Source organism: Lepidothrix coronata, unplaced genomic scaffold, assembly GCF_001604755.1.
Source record: "Lepidothrix coronata isolate B3197 unplaced genomic scaffold, Lepidothrix_coronata-1.0 Scaffold186, whole genome shotgun sequence".
Lineage (NCBI taxonomy): Eukaryota > Metazoa > Chordata > Aves > Passeriformes > Pipridae > Lepidothrix > Lepidothrix coronata.
In genome coordinates this window covers 571,902-586,330 of record NW_016690366.1, presented here as the reverse complement: position 1 = coordinate 586,330, position 14,429 = coordinate 571,902, and positions in this window count along the sequence as shown.

The following is a 14,429-nucleotide window of genomic DNA, read 5'->3' as shown; positions in this document are numbered from 1 at the left end:
ATACACATTTAGGTTTAATAGAAAATGATGAATTAAACTAATTTACACCTAAAGAATTTGTTAGAGGGTCATTGCTTCCTATTACCTAAAGATGGTATATTAAGACTCGCTGCAGAAATTATAATTAAACCGTTTAAAAATACAGTGCCGTGATCCCACCACTGTACACTGTCAAGTGCTTTTCTGCTGTGATCAGAATGTGATGCAAAGAAAGTGTTTGGTGACATTTTTAAAGGTTTCAGTGATTATTGGCAGAATTTTTGTAAGAAATGTTAATAAAATATTTTTTCTAGTCCCAGTAATGTGCTACACAGTCTAGAGTGACAGTGGAAAGGGGGAATGCTTGCTGTGATTTTAGAATTTATACCATAATTTTAAAAAATCCTCTGAAAGGCTCAGCTATGGTGTTCTTACTAAGATATCTTCCCATTTCTCAGAACACAGCTAAATTACTAAATACATAACATCTGTAGAAACAGGGGAAAATACTAATATTAACCTGGCCTCAGTGTTTCATGTTTCCAGCAGGAATTAGTTCCATTTTTACCCTATTTAGAAGCTGGAATTAGGACTTTGCAAAGAGGGTCTTAAAAAGGCCAGTAACACTGAAGTGTTTTCAGGGGCTTCTTCTTAAAGGATAAAAACCTTGGGGGTTTTTTCTTATATGACCAAATAGGAGTTTTCTGCACCATTTTTTCTGGACAGGAGGGCTGTAGGATGCAAATACTTCCAAGCTGTCATCTCAGTTGCTGCTCCATCTGTGTTGCAGATCCTGTCCACTTTGAAGAGAAATGAAATCTGCACATTGGGAAGTCTGTTCAAGCATTTTTTTTTTTTTTTTTGTTTCCTTGTACCCACAACCACCTACCAAGACTTGGTTCCCCTCTGCTCCTAATCCTTCTCCTGAATTCCCCCGGCAGGTTCACCACAGGACATGTCTCCCTGCTAAATACCGCTTGCTAAAATGTCATCCTTATGTGATGTTTCTTATCTCCCTGTAAGCGCACAACAGCACCAGAATAAATACATTAATGCTTTACATCTCCCTTGTTGGAGAGATGGAACTATGCAAGCAAAGCATAAAATAAATATTTCAGAGGTGCAGTTAAGAGGCAGAGGGTGTAAGAATTGAAACTTCCGTTGAGCTCAGTCCAGAGACTTTTAAAAACATCCTTCTTCCTCTACCAACATATTTAACTTGTTCCTCCTCTCTGTATTTGTTGAAGATTTTGCATAATGCAGTGTTGCTAGAAACTTTCTGTCCATCTGAATTAAGAACCACCAAAAGTCTCTCTAGAATAGAGTTCCTGAGTGAAAGTGAAAGGACTAAGTGGCTGAATAACTTTTAAAAGAGGAGGATATGGCCAGTTGCTTTGGAAAAAAAGTCCTTTCAGTTGCCAGAGGACTTGGAGATCCTAAGACCACCCAGAAGGCAGGTAGCCTGCCAAATCAAAATCCAAAGGACATCATTCCTAAAGGGCTACAACTAGCTTGGAGAACTCTCAGGACTTGTGATTTTACTTTCTATGCTCTGGTGTTTAGAGCCATAAAGGAGACCCTGCAGCTGAAAATTTGTGGTTTATTATTAATAAGTCCCATCTGTACGAAAAAAAATCCCTAATGGTAAAGGCAGAGGGAGAGGTGAGGTGATCAGCACCTCCACTGCGAAACCCAGGCACGGAGTGTTTGAAGTCACAGCAAGGTCAAGGAGGCTGAGTTTTCCTGCTCCAGGGTGCACTTGCTCTGCACAGCACTCCAGTGGGAACAGCAGCAGGTGGAAGAAGAGGCCACAGGAAGAACAGAAACGGTGTTGGATCAGAACAGGGCCACTGGTGCCACTCAGCAACACTTCTGAGAGCTGGCACACGAAGGTTACCCAGAGCTGGGAGTTGTGCTCAGGGTTTTTGCACTTGCTATCCCTAAATTATCAACTATGCCATCACTCAGTCTCTAATTCCCCTGAGATGGAAGCTAATTCAAACAAAGCAAAGCAAATTATTAATATTTTCCATTCCTTTGGCTCCAAACCCAGCTGTATTAGGTGTAGGGGTCAGTAAGTGGGGGACTAGCATTGTCAGAAATGTTATAAGACAGCGGTGGCAGAAGTGATTGTTCTGTTTGGAAAGGTCTTCAGAGTTCTCATTCTGTTAAAACTCATATTAAATTAAAGAATATAAGAGCACAGTTCCCACTTGCACTGTGATAATCGGATAAAATATTCTGTGATATTTATAAATGAGCATTCATTTAAAAAATGTTCAATACTTTACGGGTCTAGATAAAGCAGCAGCTTCCACTGGTGTGTTTGTGAAAACAGGGTTACCAGAGCCTGGCATTTCAGAGCTGTGATTATGCAGCAGCACCTGCTCAGTAGCACAAACCTGCCAAATACCAGCGACAATTTATGTCATGTGCCTGAATCTTAATTATTACAATTTGTATTGGAATAAGAACGGTAACTAGTGATGAGAATGCCACTGGAAATGCAATTGTTATCGGTTTGCAGTGTGCTGCTAATAACTCAGATTTACAAATTACTTTATAATACTTAAAAAATGTAGCTGCATATTAACTTGAAGCACAATAAGGCCATGGCAACAAAATACACTACTCTGACAGCAGCCTGTACCATCTGCACAGGACCTCAGTCAATCATATCAGCAGCAAGCCTAGGCAAGCACCAAGATAAAACTATAATTCTTTCCAAAAATAGATCTGCAAGTTTCCCAAGAAGGAAAACATTCCTCACCAAGGTTTGTTATTTGAACGTTATATTTATACTGTGAAATGTTAAAATAATAGATTTTTTTGGGGCAGAGTGTGATAATCTATTCTGACATGCCAAGTGGATATATTTTGCCTGATAATTACTGCATGGAAGTGAATAACTGGTGGTTGAGTTCTAGACCAGCTTCAGGAAAAAAATTCTAGTCCAGTTAAGACATGCAAGTGTAAAAGAAATAGAACTTCATGAATTTCTCACAGATTGGGTAATATGTCACTGGCAAGTTGTGCTTTTATTTGAGTGTGGTTTTTTGCAAACTCAGATTTAGCTTTTCATTAATATATTCCTTTTATGTAGTAGTAAGCTTCTGTATAATATTTTTGAAGGGAAAGAAAATCTGACCAACCAACAAAGACTAAAGAGGAGAGAAAGATTAAGCCTCTATGTGAAGTAGATTTAAAACATATTTTGGGCAGGAAAATCTTTTTTCAAGTACATACACAAATCTCCTCCTGTTTTTTCCTCTTTTTTTTTTTTTTCACAATATTTGATTACCTGACCTGTCAAGGTCATTTTTTGCTAGTCCCGACACCAAATTCTTACCTTTAGTCTGAGCATTCATTAAAATCATTATTCAGTAAAATAGAGAAATACAAAAAATATCTGAGCAATGAAAAGTAAGAGGCAAAAGTCTGAAGAGAAGATGAGCAAAAGGGAAGTATAGCTCAAGTGGAGCAGAGAATTTATTCATAAACTGAGGCAGATTTGTACCATTTCCAGAGATGGTCACAGCTTTGGTCCCTGCATTTCATGCAGTGGTGCTCTGCAGGATTTAGAGGTGACTGAGCAGCACAATAAATGAAAAGACAATTGTCCAGACTGTTTTATATGGAGTGGAGATGCAGAGGTGTTAAAGAGAGGGCACCAAGAGTTATTATACTACAAAAGAACTTGTGCTTTTTCTTTGAGCATAATAGTTCAAGAAAATACAATTTCATCGTTAAAGAAACGTGTACTATTTCTTTTTGCCCGTTAGGTTTTGAGCTTGATAATATAAATATTTGGGGGCTATATTCCTGGATTTGCAAGCCACAAATTTAATCTTGATTCTGTCTCTTGTGTCTGTTTTTCCACAGAATCACAGGGGTGGAAGGGCCCTCTGGAGATCATCTATTCCAACCCCACTGCCAAGGCAGCATCACTTACAGCAGGTGACTCCAGAACACTTCCAGGTGGGATTTAAACAGAAAACCCCTTCCATAAAATTCCATTCGGAATCACTCATATTTAGAAATTTTTGGCTCATTTCCATACTTCATGAAATTAGTTAAGCCACACATGCAAGCGACTTATGATTCCCACCCTTTTTGGTTTGGAATGCTTTGTCAGTAACAAGTAGCAGAAATAAACGTGTCAGATATTTGCCAGAATTTTTCCTACAGTGGTGAGTCCGAACCTGAGAGAAGTTCTAGTCCTGGAAAGTTATTTTGCCTCAGATAATGCTGAATCCAGTCCCACACCGAGCGAGTCTGTCAGAACTGAGCTCAGTGACCCCTGTAGCCAAGGAGCAGCAGTTCAATTTGCCACCATTTAGTGACACAACTTTGTTGCCACTACAGAGGCTTTTTCTCACTATATTTCAAGATGATTTACAAGGAAAAGTGCTGCTCCTATTTACTTTGAAAAGGGAATAAAGCTTAGTTAAATATGGGTTGTGTTCAGATTTAAAACCACATCAGAAATATAGAAAGGTTGTCTTCAGAGCATCAGTAAGTTGGGAAAACTTAAAAAATCAATTATTTTGCAAAAATGAAGTTGAATTGCACTAAGCATACTTTATTTTAAAATATAATTCAAGGATTAATTCTGCTGTTATTTGGTGCAAAACCACTTACTTTGGATAAGACCAAGTTTAAATAAAAAAATAAACTTCTTAGCTCTAAGAGATGAATATTCTTCTTGAACACTTGAGTAAAAAAGCCCCAAAGACCAAACTGTTATTTGAAAACTGAAAACATTTGATTATTCAATTAGATGAATCATCTTATGCTGAAACAAAACTTAAATTAACCGCAGATATTGCTAAAACTCATTGACAGAAGCCTGTAGCCATTCCATTAACTAAACTGTTGTCTTGCTGATTTTAAGCATTGTGTTTCACTTTCCTTTTCTTTCACTTTGATCTGTTGAAGATCACAGCCCTCCAACATGTGCAATTTGTTTCCATTGCTGATGACAAGATTAAATTCAAAATGGTTTCGTAAGATTATGGGTGTCAGCACAGATAGAATAGAACAATGTAATTAACTACAGAGCAAATCATAAAAACTAGATAGGAAATGGAACTGCAAATCAGCTGCAGAAGCAGATGAGCCTTTTGAGCTCTGTAGACTCAAAAATGGCCATTTTTTCCAACAGGAGTTGTAGTTGCTTCCAAGGTTATGGGATTGTTCAACTAGAGCAGTAATTTTTTTTTTATTCTATTTTTTTATTGCTTGTGGAAACGAACAGACAGAAGACAAACCAAATAAAAACACCCAGCTCCTCACTGCAAGAAGAAAAATTTAAAAATAGTTACTGTTAGACCTATGTAGTTCAGGTCAATAAAATATTTTTGAAGAAAGGGAAATGAGGACGTTAAGGGAATTATGGGCTTCCTTCAGAGTGTTTACAGAATTTGCCAAGGATAGTTGCAAGTCCCTCTATCTGGGGAGATAAAAAGGATGCTACAAGTCATTCATTCGTGTAACTGTACCTTGTACAAACAAACATGCACTACATTTAGGGTCAAAAATCAGACAAAAATCTCCCAGGAGAAAATCCAGCCAGAAAATATGGAAGGTTTTCCTACATTTGCTTTTGTCCAAGCTAGTGTGAAGTGTTTTGTACAATATGAGACCACTCCAGCAGAGAGAATTCCAGAGATTTCTTCTCTCAACATCTCTGATCAGAAAAATTATAAATCACAGCACCTGCAGCAGGAGGCTGTGATGGTGGAATTTCCACCATTCCAGCCACATTTGTGATGAATAAACTATTCCTCTCTTACTCAATATTTCTAAAATTATAAAATTCTGGAAAAAGGGTATTAGAACAATTCTTATTTTCTTACAAACATTACCATTGCCTCTAAAATGCTTCTTCTAACTCCATTTCATTCTTTTGAGAGGTTTTTGAGTTCTGGTGGTCAGTAAAGGATATGCAAAGAGTTATGATGGTTCTTGAGAACACTAAAGTGCTTCTGGCACACATTTAGCTGCTGCCAGGCTCTGCAGAATAACAGAATCATGTCTTTAGGTTCCCATCCTTTCAACCAAAAAACCAGCAGCAGGGATTTTGATGGAGACGTGGCCTGTGGAGACACAGCTCCACAGCTTCTGGAGCAGAACTACAGAACTACGGGACAGAGACCAGAAAGGACTTACACAGGTTATTAAAAGACCATGTTTGTAAAGGACTTTTTGTGGTTGGTGGGTGTGACAAACCTAAAACCATTTTCTCCCATTGATTCCACCTGGATGTTGCCTCGGCCCAGCAACAAGCAGGGCCGTTGGAGCAGCATGGGAATTTGGGAATACAGTGTCAGACAAGGAAAGGAACTCCTCGCTGTGCTGGCAGCTGGTGGTGCTCCCCAGCTCACAGGGAGAGCTGCAAAGAACAGCAGTGCCTCTAATTTGTAGGGGAAAACCACCCCCCTCCGTGGAGCAATTCCATCACCACGGGATGGATTGTCCGTACCCTGAGCCTTGCAACCCTCCTGCAACTCCCTCCTTTGTGGCCTTCATGAAACACTAAACATCCCAGTTTAGCTCTTTCTCAGCTGCTCAATAGCCTTTGAATGTGAAAGCCCTCATGGTTTGGTTGCTGGGGACAGGAAGGAAGACACTCAGTTTTCCCCAATTACTTCTGATGTTTATTTTATCTATAAAACAATGCCCTTTGCGTGCACTTGGAGAGCACATCCTTTTGAGCTCCAAGGAGGAGCTACACAAGGAAAAAAAAAAATAAATCAAGAAAAAGGATAATTATTTGTTAAGTAAAACAAAACCTTTTCAGGAGTTCCTCCTTAATTCCCTTATTATGATCCAAACATAAGGTATGGAAATACTGAGTTATGAACACTGTATCCAGCAAACACCACTATTTATGAACCAGAGGCAAAGAAATTCTAACCCTGGTCCGATGTTGGAGTTTTTTTAAACACATATATATTTATACACGTGTCTTTATATAAAACCACATATATATGGGGTCCCAGTTTCGGCCATGAAAAAAACATCCAAAACACCTACCTCTGTTTAGAAGCGAAAAACAAGGGTGATTCAAGTGAGCTCCAACAGAGGTCTTATTCTTTAGGGAAATGAGATTGAGTATGGACTTGAATAAATTCAGATTTAAACTCCATCAGCCTGTGGGTGTCTGTGAATGGCTCATCATGTATTCAAGACACACTGTTAGGTACAAACGCCAACCAACAGAGCTGCAGTACAGAGATCAGATTCTTTTTCCATCTTAAAGCAACGACTTCCGTTCTAAAAACAGACTAAAAAAAAATCCTGCTAGGACAGGGTACTTTATTTTGTGAATTTTTTCCCTCATCTAATGGTTGGGGTTTTTTCCTTATTTCGACTAAAGTGCTGTCAGGACAGCGAGGCTGTAAACAGGGAAAAGCAGCAGCTCCCGAGCAGGATTGAAACGATGAAGGAGAACTCGGGTTTATCTGCCTCGACAGACACGAGCTCGCTGCTGTGATCTGTCATTTGGGGAATTTTTCCCTTCTAACCGGGTGAAATTAATTTTGCTGAGATTTCTTCTGAAAGTCCACTCTCGGGGAGGCTGAACTTTCCCAGGGGGAAAGGTGCCCGTTGTTTTGTTGCCCGTTAATCGAGGCTTTAGCCCCACCAACCCCCGGCACTGCCAACCACCTGGGCTGTGCTCCTCCACGGGAGGCAAATTTTTTTATTTGAACTTGGTCTTATCCAAAGTAAGTGGTTTTGCACCAAATAACAGCAGAATTAATCCTTGAATTATATTTTAAAATAAAGTATGCTTAGTGCAATTCATTTTTGCAACATATTTATTTCTCTCAGTGCTTCCCTTGACAGCAGGAAATCTGGGGTAGATTTCAGAACAAAAGGAGAGAAATTAGCCTGATTTATTTATGCACTGAGCATGCTCCACCAGCACTGGGCATCATGTGATTCCCTGTTTCCAAGGAAACAACTATGATGCTGAGCACATACTCTCCTATCATGAACTGCAGGGTGTTGTTTTTTTTTTTTTTTTTTTTGTCCTCTGAGAATTTTTTTTTTTTAAGGCATCAATCAGCAATAATTGGCTGCCCTTGATTGGCATTGATTTATATTTACAAATATATAATTCCTAACATGAGTGGAAGAGATTATATAAATCTGTGCTGAAATTAACTACAGTAAATATATGGCCCAGTCAAATTAATTTAATTATATTGGGGGTGGAATTGCTGCAGTTTACGAGGGAACAAAGATGTTATACAATTGCTGTCCCTAGATGGTGCTTTTACTTAGATTTTTTTGCATTCTTTGAAGGGATAATTTGCATTATGGTGATTTACCATTAAAAAAAAAATAAATCAGAGAACGACTGTTCAATTTGTTCTGCTTTCAGCAGCTTCCAGAACACCTGGACACTGCACTGTGAGGAGGAACGTGGCAACATTGAAAAGATGGAACAAACTTGAAAGTGTGGCACACCTGAAGGAAATGATGCTATCAGTTAATGTGGACTGCTAAAACAAAGAAGAAAGGGTTTACAGAAAACATTTCAATACAATAAGGTTATTCCTGAAGGGTGCTCTCCCCCTGCTTGTTACTAAGCCACTACTCAGCAGCTGGAAAATCTTCAGGCTTGGACTTGAACTCCCAGAAGAGTCTTTATTGGCATCAAAATCTGTTTAGCTATGAGTGCAGAGTTGTAATTAATTAAGTTGGGTATGTCCCCTATTGAGTTTTCTAAGCTATGGACTGTGGGTTTTCATTTTTTTTTGTTCCAGTGCAACACTAGTACAATAACTGACAGTATTAAATTCTCAACAAAGTATCAAAATAAATTGTAATTAAGGTAAAGAAATCCACTGAAACTACAATAAATAGTGCAAATAAACCTTATTAAGTCTATAAACCTGAAATTATACAAATTTAGGCAATTTCTAATTTGTATCATTAGAAATTAAAATTTCTATTATTGTTAGAGGTCTTTGAGGTATCCAGACACTTACTCTTTTTAACAGAGGGTGTGTTTACACCCTGGAAACAAATATTCAGGAGATCACCCAAGGACCAAGACAGAAAGTGGCCAGACAGTCATCAGTTTTTCTGTGCCAAGGACAGAAACTCCTGAAAAATCAGCATCCTCTGGTCAGGGCACTAAAGAAAGGAAGCAGTACTGGGATGTTCCCAGGAGATGTGGATGTTCCCACTGCTGGTGGAACAGCTGCCATGACTTACAAGAGACACGGAGTTAAATGAACATATTAAGACCTAGATTAGCCTTGACTGTCCTGTGAAGTTAACCCTGAAGGAAAAGTGTACAATGCTTTTCCCAGCTCAGCCCTAAGAAAAGTGTTGGTGAGTGAGCAGAGAGCCACAGCTGATGGGATGGTTATCACTGACAATTACAGAAAATTCCGATGCAAGGAGGAATTATTGGTACAGACTAGAAGTCTTCAGGTCTTTGACTCATCTCAAACTGGCACCAGAATGAACAGTAAATTGAGCAATTGCAGATTTGCAAAAACTGTGCAAACCTTCTTGTGCAGGGACAGAGAAAAGGAGGGAGTTCCATTCCTGCCCAGCCTGAGCTTCACTGGAATTTCTGGGTTTCACCAAACCCTGCAGTACTTGGACAGGACACAGCAGGTGTTCCCAGGGAAAAGGTGGGCTCAGCCTTTGTGATGGAGTGTAAAGAAAATTCACTTCTCTTTCGGCTCTCCCTTAAAGGAGTCTCACAAGCATAAAATTACCACGACTAGAACATTTCTACTGACCCACTACAATATACTCACAAGAACTGACTGAACCAGGCTGATGACATCCATTTACTGCTGTGAAGGCAGTACAGTATCTACTTGAAGATAGTTTAGCTATGTGCTTGACCTCTATGCAAAAAAATACATGTTTAGATTCCCAAGAGCTTTTTTCCTATCAGGGGGAAAAGAAAAAAACAACCAACCAGAAGGATTATTTTACTGACTCAGAATTTGCTTTTATTTTCAGCCTTTTCTTTTTTTCTTTAGGGAAATGCTTCCTGGTGACGTGTTTTACAGCAGCAGGGATTTTAGTAGGCTAAACTGGTTATGTTTGGACTCTTAAGGAAAAGGAACATCATCTCTCCTGCCATGTTAAAAACCAAACAAGACACTGCACAGCTTGAAGGCATAACTTTATATCTGTCAAACCTCAGAGTGAATTTCCATTTTTACAAGTGGCATTATCAGTGTATATCACATTTGACTGCAAATGCTTCCTGGCTTATCTCCAACGTGAAAACTCATCCTGTGGTCGATATTAACTGGCCCCTATTAATAAGGGAAGAAGAGAATTGCATCCGTACTTTAGGAAGGGACATAAAAGTCACAGGACTTAAGCACGTCATTTTATTTAAACACACTTAATTTGTCATCCTGAGTAAAGGGATTCAAGATTCAAGCAGGCCACCTGGGAAAATATCTTTGTATTTTGAGAAAAGAATCCCTCAGCAAATCCACTGTCTGTTTTAAAGCCCGTGTCATGAAGATTATACAATCTTTTTCTAGAAAAGCTCTTGCTTTCTTGTGTTCTGGTCAAAAGCAGAGACACACGCATATAATATCTCTGTGGAGGTTTGCAGACAAAAAAACATTAGCCTAACCTTATCCAGGTGGTTTTACTGGAGGTTGAAAATGAGCTTTGAAGAGTGCCTTAGGAGTAGAGACACCCCAAAACTCAATTTAGTGGCAAGATGCCTGAAAAAAATTCACAGGAACAGCCAACAAAACTTTAACTGCATTTTTTCAAGTTTAAGCTGTCCACAGATAGTTTCATCAGACTACATACAAGAAAGCAAACAGGTGAAATTTCTGGAGGTTTTGTTGGGGTTTTTTGTTTGTGTGTTTTTCTCCCCAGGAATTAAGGCCATTTGAAGGCCAAATCCAAGGCCAGGATCCATCCCTTTAGGGTGAGTTGATTACCCTTCATTATTTACTCTCTTAGAAAGGGTAGGGTTGGAGGGCTTCTGCTACAATTTCTTTCCTATGCAATTCCTGCAATTTAAAACAGAATAAAAAGGGATCAACATTGCTAGTTAGACATTTAAAGATTTAATTGAAAGAGAAGAATTTTTTTTAATGCAGTGCCATGGAAATCAGAAAACTCTTCTAAGTCTGAAACACTTTTGCAGCTTGTGTTCTGCTTACAAATTCCAAAAAGGGACACTGGCAGGTTGATACCTCCACAGGAAACCTTGGGGTTTTTAGGATAAGGTGTTTCTGCTCAAAACTGATGTTGTGGGGAAAATTTAAACATCGCTTTACCAATCTGTGTGCAGTGTAATATTAAAAAAATATCGTTTCCTTTAGATTTTAACGCATGGATGAGAAGTTTAAAACTTTTTTCTGGGGCCAAGCCAGTCCCCACAGAGACCCCTGCTCCTCTCCAGCTGCTTTTCAGACCTTGCTTCCATTGTTCCCAGTGATCTCAGTGGGGTTAGGGCTTATCAAAGGACTTCAAAGAGTCATTTTCAAGGGCAGCCCAGCCCATTCCCTGGGAAAAAAGGGTCTGGTGTGAAGTTCAGGGAGCAACTAAGACATCAAGAGCTGAAGAGAGATGAGTGGAGGGAAGGAGGGGCTGTGGGTGCTGTTGGAAAAGGAGAGGGGAGAGTGGAAAGGGAGCAGGCACTTCAGAGATAAGGGGAGAGACAGCCAGGAGAGGAAGATAAGAAGCTTTTCATTGCCTTTTGGAGCTTTTTCTAGTTTTCCAAAGGTGTTTTTAAGAGTTGAATTCCATGTCTACAGGCTTCAAGAGTATCTCGTGGTGCACAAATCAGTAGTGAAGTTAAACATTATTCAAGGGGTCTCTTGCCCTTGCAAAACCTCAAAATACACATTACTTAGCCCCACTAGAAACATCCCATCTGAGGGAACTGATAATCCAATACCTCACAAACAAAGAAAAATTCCAAACTCACTAAAAAAAACCTAAATACACCTAAACCCCCCCAGACTGCAAAATCCTTACATTCAAGTAACCCTTTTTCATCCACTTCCACTGGCTGGTCCCCAAGGAAAAAGATAAGGACAAAGTAAATCTGAATTTTGCAGCAGGGTTTTGATCAATCGATTTTGGAACCTCTGGGATGCCCTAAAAATGATCATTTGATTTTTTGTCAGCAGGACAGGAGCTGACTGTTTTCCTGCCTTTTGGGTGTGTCATCCTCTTGCACTGTGTGAGGAGCAATTAGAACAGAAGTGGTGAAGTAAACACGGTAACATGACTGTTTATCATTGTTTTTATTGCTGAAAGGAGAAAAAAAGTTCTATTTAAAGTCTAGCTATCATCACTATCAATCTTTTTCAAAGGGAAAGCAGCCAAAACGATCCAAATAAAGGGGACTTCCTCTCTCCATGGCATCGTTTCATTAGCATTTGTAAAAATGAATAAGCAGGTGAACTGAGCTCTCTCTAACTTCACTCAAATTAATTGAACCGATTTCACTGATTTCCTTGAGCATATAGCAAATAATTAAGGAATATTTAACAAAATCCAAAGAAAGGAAGGTGCACAATCATCATTACCCATAGTTTGGAAGCCCCAGGTCAGATTTATCTATCAAAAGGGCCTTAGGTATTATCTATTATATACCAGTTATCTGAACTAGGAGTGTCTGTTACTTACAAGTGGTACCTTTTGTGAGTATTTTTAGTAAATCATCTGCTGGGGAGAGTGGCTTTGAATCTCAATTCCCTCCACATCTAAATGTCCATAACCTTCTGCCTGCTGCTGGTATTTATGGATTTAGGTGTTTTCTTGGGGGTTGAAACTACATGATCTTAAATTTCCTTGCAACCAAAGTGATTCTATGACCTGTGACCCCAGCCATGCTTTGTAACTTTGCTTTATGTTTTAAAAAAGTGAGTTATATTTTAAGAGCGATTGCTCTTTTAAGTCTTTTGCATTATCTAGGTCTAAATCTGAAAATGACCAACTTAGTTTTATATGTAAGCCAGGAATGTAAATCAATTTCTCTTCCAAATATTCTCAGGATCCAAGGTTAAGGAAGTCAAAGTGGAAGTTTTGCTTTGGGATCTCTTTTGGAGCATCACTGGAGTAACTTAGTGGAATAAACCTGAAGACTTGTGCATTTTGAACAATATGTGTGCCTTCAGAATCTAAATCATATTTTAAAAGTCTGGAAAACTATACTTATGACACGAAATCACTAGAAATCAGAAACACTATAGTTAGTGCTTTCTCTTTAAATATAAAGAGTGTAGAGGCCAAGAGCTCAGGAATAAAGGAACTTGCAAAATGCACTTTGCTGATGACAATTAGCACAAAGCATTGCAGGTGGCTCTCATCCAAAATGTCAGGAGCACCTGAAGGCAGCTTGATTCTGGCTGCAGATGTGTCATACAGGATGAAGGAGATTCACCTGAGAGCCTGTTAACTTATTTAGAAGCAGAAACATTTTCCCAGGCTATTCCCAGTGCAACTTTTCCCAACTAGTGATTCTGCAGGATGCCTTTTAATAGACTTTTGGATGGTCTAGGGTGACACTATGTGGCTAATCTGAGCACTGAAATATCAATTGCAAGTTATCTCTTGGAAAAACTGGGGAAGAAACTGAGCTAACCTCTGAATTCCAATGTATAAGAGACAAGGTTAGAGCTTCTCAGGTTTTGTGAATATGTTCTGGGAAGTGGTGAGAGTGTCTGAACGTTTTGTTCTTAACTATAACCTTCACAGAGAATCACTTGACATAAACATCTGCAACAAGCAAAGACATGATCACCCTGAAAGTGTATTTACTCTGCTTTAAAAAGGACAGATGAGTTAGCCTGGGGTCTAAGCCTTTTAGAAGGAGAAAAAGCGTTTATAGAATTTCTTTGTTTTTTCTGACATCAGCTGTGTTTTCCTAAGGGTAGTAGGAAGCAAACAATAAGCAACACTCCTAATCCAACACCTTGATCTCTCTCCTGTTATCTTGAAGTTCCTTTAGTTCTCTTTGTCCCTGCCCCCTCTTATACACACATCCCTCCTGCCCCCTCACAGGAATGTCTCCTGTCCCATCCATTCACATGGATGTGTACAATCACTAGCTAATTGTGCAAAAATACCAGACTTCTCTATTTGCATGGATACTTCCCAAAATCCTTTATCCTTCCAGTTCATGGCTGGCCTCACACATATTTGGCTGACAATCGGTTTCAGCTCATAACCTTGATTGAAATGTAGCTCATAATTCCACAGATTTCAACGTGGTTTCACCAGTTCTACCCCTTAACAATCCAAAGCCATCAGTCTGTGAACTTACATCACGTCCAAGAAAAAAATCTCTTTATATAAATCAATAGTAAACACAGACAGAAGCTTTTAATATTCTAAATATCCCAGTTCTGTTTAAAGGTTTTCAGCATGTACCTGCACATCAGCTGGGAAAAACAGTCTGGGTGGGACACACTGTGCAGCAC